The 6,000-nt window shown below is 45.2% G+C and overlaps 1 protein-coding gene and 1 pseudogene across 1 annotated transcript in view; one reads left to right on the forward strand and one right to left on the reverse strand.

Moving 5' to 3' along the window:
• The window catches only part of PIP4K2A (phosphatidylinositol-5-phosphate 4-kinase type 2 alpha), a 173,961-nt gene that overhangs the window by 58,950 nt on the left and 109,011 nt on the right, over positions 1–6,000 (forward strand). The window lies entirely within an intron of this gene.
• On the reverse strand, positions 2,888–2,987 carry LOC123786273 (U6 spliceosomal RNA; annotated as a pseudogene).

Consider the following 6,000-nt stretch of genomic DNA (forward strand, 5'->3'; position numbering starts at 1 on the left):
CTATTTCGCTTACATAATACTCTCTAGCTCCATCCATGTTGTTGCCAAGGGCAAGGTTTCATTCTTTTTCATAACTGAATAATATTCCATTGTATATCGTCTTCTTTATGTCTTCATCTGTCAGTGGATACTTAGGCTGCTTCCAGAATTTGGCTATGACAATAATGTTGCAACAAGCAGAGGGGTGCATGTATCCCCTCAAATTAGTGTTTCCATATTCTTTGGGTAAATATCCTGTAGTTCTTTGCATCGGTTTAAAAACTCATCTATTCTTAAACATCTCCGGAACCCTGTCTCCTTGGTGTTGGGCCAAATCGTATTTTTCCATTACTCCAGGACTTCCATCAGCCTATCCTGCATGCGCCCCATCTCCTGCGAGGTCCTGTTTCCTTGATCCATGTGCTTCTTTCTCCTGCATTGCCTTGGGCGGAGCTCCGGGCCTGCTCTTGCCATAGCTTTCCTCTTTGCCTTTAACTTGAAATTTTGCAGGCCAACCTTTCATAGTTTTCAAAGCACTCTATATATCCCGTTTGATATCTTGTGCTATAGCCGGATGGTATTATAATCTATTTCAAAGTGCAACCAGAGACTCAGAGGGTTTAACCTGCCTGGAATTATAGAACCAGGTCCCATGGCTCCCGTCCGTTCCCTCCCCATGGTGCCTCTTGCTGCAGACTCTTAGGAGTGCCTGACCCTCACCAGCGGTAGGACCAGACTCTCTGTGGGGAATTCCGTGGTTACCAGCATCCTTGCCTCTCTTTAAAACTTACCTTTCTTTAAAGACTCTGCTTCTCAGAGACAACTAAACTAGTACCATTCAGTCTAGTTAACCACCCACCCTCCCACCACCTTCTTTAAATTCTGAAATCACAGCCCATGTCTGGAACGCTTTCACAGGTAGGGGTGTTAATGGGATTCCCCCAGTTTGTAATTTTTCATCCTTTGATTTGAATCATTTGCCCACTGTTAAATATCTCTGTGTCTACCTTCCCCCTCCTCCGTACACTGTCAGTTCTTGGAAAGTAAGAACTGTGTTTCCATTTCCTTAGTAGTTGATTTTTCTCCTAGGGGGCAGTTCCATAAGTGCTGAGTGACTGACCAACCGACCTTGAGGAAATAAAATAATTCATCCTTCAGGAACATTTTCATAGCATTTCTGGAAATAATTATGAGATTAAATTTTCCTGAAAAAATTACTGAAACATCTGTTTTCCAAAATGAAATTGGAAATCTGAATGGCCTTGGGCATCTGTACCCAGCAGAAAGTCATTTACTGTTCCGGAACCCCTCGCTGGGGTTTCCTTTCTTCCGCATTATTAAACCCATGCCCCGTGGCAAGCAGAGACACTGCTGCGCTCACCCAGAACCCACCCTGTACAAAATCTGTGGTCACCGCAGAGGGTGCAGCTGTTTCGTCTTGGCATCAATACTGACCTCCAGATTGTCAGTTACTCAGATTGCAGACCTTCACCAGAGCGTCCACTAACTTCCAGGGTGTCCGCCTGATAGAGCAAATAAAGCAGTCTCAGCACGATTCTTCAAGCCCACTGAGGTGTCCACCGTGCTGTGCACATTTACCCCCAGCAGCTCTTTAGCCACCAAGTTCTAAGCAGCTTATGGGCAGGAACTGTCTTCCTCTTGTGTTTGACTCACGGCCAGAATGCCGTGCGTGTCTGCTGAATTGAGGCGGTAAGAGACAGATGAAGATGGGTGGACGGAACCTGTCAGCCTGCCCAAGCTCACAGTTCGCTTCCCCAGTGAAACTGGCCTGTGCAGAGAAGACAGAAGGAATTAGAAGTTTGAGAGTGCATTTTTGTTTTCATCCGCATGGCTCAGAGTCTCAGGGATCCCTCAATGTGCCGGGGTGGGGAGAACAGGGTAGGAAGTAGTTCTGCTTTGCACAACGTAATCTGCCTGCCTTCATTTCCTTTTGTCCCATATCCCCCCTCTCCCCATGTCTGAGGCAAGAGGGAAGGCCTTTCCTCCTTTTCCATTCATTCTTCCTTATCTGTTCTTTACGATTGTATTTTCCATCTCAGAGTTGTCCTTGAAGTGGCCCTGAACTCAACTGACTATGGTTGCTACCCTTAGGGATGGCCCTTTCTTTTTTTCTTTTTTAAATATTTTATTTATTTATTCATGAGAGACAGGCAGAGGCAGAGGGAGATGGCCCTTTCTGGTAAACATTTCAAAGACAGTATTAGTGCAGAACAAAGGAGTAGCATTTTTAACTGACAATTATTTGTATGTTGTTTGTTGAACAAATACCATTTTCAGTTCTCTTTGTTGCACGTCTAAGTACAACCTGAGTTATGAGACTAAATTTATCACATAGCGGACTTCTTCAGTTTTTAGTTTTAATACATATTTGATGATCTCAAAAGCAAATGTAACCTTCAACTCATAAAATAATATGCTTGATGACCTTCATCATAGATACTTAAGCTGATTTGAATTATTTCTTACATGAAATATAACCACAATAACCCTGAAGACATTGCTTTGCAAAAAGAAGTCACCCCACAAAATATCCCAGGTCAGTAGTCTGTAAGACTAAAGTACATTGTTAAAAATGGTCATGTGTGTAGGTTAGAAACCTGTTTATGATTATTAAGTGGTCACTCCACCGGTGTGGAGCACTGTCTGAGTCAAGGTTCAATGACAGAACACAAGCTACTGAAGCTGCTACAGATAATAAGGAATTAATTGTATTAGTGGGTGTTCATAGTGACTCAAAGAATCTTCTGGAATGCTGAAGAGGCAGTCCTAAGTTGAGCTGAAGGGTAGGACTGATTTTACATCTGAATGGCTACTGGCAAGGAAGTTCGAGAAATGTAATTTTTATTTTATTTTAATTTAATTTTGTTTTATTTTAATTCATTCATTTATGAATATGGAACACTTCACGAATTTGTGTGTCATCCTTGGGCAGGGGCCATGGTAATCTCTGTATGAGAAATGTGATTTTTCCCCTCCAACTTCAGCAGTACAGGATCCCCACAGGAAGGAGGTGCAGACAGGAAATGAGTGCTTGCCAGGGCATGTGCTCACCTGTGCCTGTGGCTCCTGGGGTGACTGCTCTTGTGGCCTGTGGAGGGGAGAGGCACTAAACACGCACAAATAGCAGTACCGACGACCATCGTGATGAAGCTGGGAAGGACAGGTATGTGATGCTTAGAGGTAAACAATAAGGGGACTTAATCCAAGCTGGAGAGATGGGGGTGGGTGCTAGAAAGTCCTCTTGAGGAAAAAGCATTTAAACTGAGGGTGGAGGTGAGTTTGCCCTGGGAAGCAGGAAGTGGAGCGGGAAAGAGAACCCCAGGCACAGGAAGTCTGAGTGAGGCCTGAGGCTCACCAGAACAAGGGGAGGAGGCTGATGTGAGATAGTGGGGGTGACACGGCTGCAGAGTTGGGTAGGGTCTGATCACGCAGGGCTGTGAGGTCACAAGAAGGATTTTTTTCCCTAAAAGCGATCAGAAGTGATCCTTTGAGTATGAAAGTGATTAGTGGATGAGTGTTTTCACACAATCCCAGCAGCCACATTTGGGAGAGTGGCTTGGAGGAGGGAAGGAGAGAAAGCCAGGAGACCAGTTAAGAGCCCGCATGGGAGCCGGGGGTGGGCAGGCCACATGCACATGCGCGTGGTGCCAGTGGCGCTGGAGAGACCAGAGGCCTGGATGCTGATCTAGGAGGTAGACTCTCCAGGACTCAGGGAGTGATCGGGTGTGGGGAGTGAGTGCAAGAATAGAATCCCCAGGTTTCTGGCATAATTAACTGGGCAGTGAGTGCTTCTGAGCTATCTACATGGAGATGTCAGGAAAACCATAGGGAACAGGTTTGGAGCTCAGAGGGAAGGCGTGAGTTGGGCCATCCATCTAGATGGCATGTGGAGCCATGTGGTGGGAGAGGATGTGGGGTGAAAGGGTCTGAACCCTACATCACCAATAGGTAGGTGTCTGCTAGAACAAGAACAGCCAGGAAAAGGTAGGAAAACAAATTCAAGTAGAATCCGTCTATTTCCCAAAAGAGGAAACTCGCCATCAAGTTCAGTGGGGAATATTTTTATTTTTGAAAATAGACCACTTCTAAAAACTGTAGAGATTGGTTCATGTGTCCAGTTCTGCCAGCAGCTAGACCATGTCTGGGGAAAGTTCATTTAAAATAAAGAATGAATTTTTACTGTTATATTAACTGACATACCAGGATATACCATGAATGATACCTACATGAGAGACTGTACATTTGAGACCAGAAATCCAGATTATTAACAGAATCTAGCTAAAATTTGACCTCACATTTATAGTGATGGGCAGGCCACTCCAAAATATTCCACTTTTGCATCTGATTCTGAATCAGAATTACTTAAGAGACAGCCCCTGAAGGAGGACACCCTGCCCCTCCGAAAGCAGAAAGTGAATTCCCCATGGGAAGGGTAACCTTCCTGTATCTGGAGGGTAGAAGGAGAAGGCATCCTTATGGCCAAGATGGGGAATTCAGGGCTGAGAAGGCGGTGTAAATGAACCCTGTTACTTCTTCATTAACTTGTTATCCCCAGACCAAGACCCTTTGTCAAATCTTCACAACTAATTGTTTCTCTAAAAGGTGTAAAAGCTGCCTGCTTCGGTCCCTTCTTTGAAAGAGTCTCATATTTCTGTGAGCTCCCATATGTACGAAATTACATTTGTTTTTCTCCTGTTAGTCTGTCTTATGTCAATTTAATATTAGGCCAGCCAAAGAACCTAGAGGGGAAGAGGGGGAAAGTTTTCCTCCCCTACAGCAGTGCACCCTGGTATTGCATAATGAGGTATGCAGGGCACATGTTCCAATTTCCGTTTTATAGTTGGGGAAACTGAGGCTAAAAAGGAGTAAGTGACTCAGCAGCAGAACAGTTCCACCCACGAATAAATCCCTCTGATGGATCTTCAGATCATTTGTCACCTGAGAAGTGTCTGAGGGAGAGGGGCACAGGGTAGGGCACTTTGGACGGGGGGAAAAGTTTGGGACACCATTTGGTAGCATGTTAGTTGACACATGTTTATTGAGCCATATCCCGTGGATGGGTTCTGGGATGAAAAATGAACCTCTGTCCCCACAGAGTTTAGACACTAATGAGCCTGGGGGATGAAAACGAACAGGTAACAAATAACTAGGCTGCGGGCACCCCCGCTGGTCTGCAGCAGATACAGGGGACCTTGTATGACCAGGTGGGAGAGGAGGGCGTTGTGCATGGTGGTAGCATTAAGAAAGGAGAAAAGACTTAAGGCTGGTGGTGATTTGCTGGAGGAATCAGTCTACTTCAGCGTTTTGTCTAGGACCAGTCTTCCTGCCCTGTGCCAGTGGCCAAGGGGTCTGCGGTGGTCATGTTTCGTTCCTCCTACCGAGTTAATTTGTTCTGTTGTGTCGTGGTGGACCCCGTCCCTGGCATGACACTCAGGTACGTGTTCACACGCCGGAGGCGAGCAGGTCAGTGTATTCAGGTTAAGCCTTGGCCCCCACGTACATTCTTTGTGTCCCATTCTCACACTTTCAGACTGCGTACTGCGTCCCCTTCCAGCCACATTATCAACTCCTGGAGGACAAGGAGCAGGTTTCCTTCTAACACTGTGGCCAGGTGCGCTGCTCCGTACCAGACGCAACGCGGCACTCACGTAGAAAAGAAATGTCGGTTGCATGTGTGTATTGGCTCAGGGTGTTCTCTTACCATTCCACAGGGACTCCTGTCGCTCTGCCCTTCTTATGCGGACAAGGATTCATTTGATAGCCAACTTAATGTTTTAGAAATGGAAACTTCATAAAGAAACTTTTTTTTTTTTTAATAAAACAATTGTAGCCCAAGGAGGAAGAAACTTAGAGACATTATTATAGACCCATCTGATAGTGAAATACGGGAAAATGTTAAATTATTCATAAGTTGCTTGATAGCTGGTGAATAAATGCATGATGGGACGTTTAAAATTTGGCAACGCCTTCCAGAGACTCCATTAAACAAATGCATGCTTA

The sequence above is a fragment of the Ursus americanus genome, chromosome 31 (assembly GCF_024610735.1).
Source record: "Ursus americanus isolate L20-20 chromosome 31, mUrsAme1.1.p, whole genome shotgun sequence".
In the NCBI taxonomy this organism is placed as follows: domain Eukaryota; kingdom Metazoa; phylum Chordata; class Mammalia; order Carnivora; family Ursidae; genus Ursus; species Ursus americanus.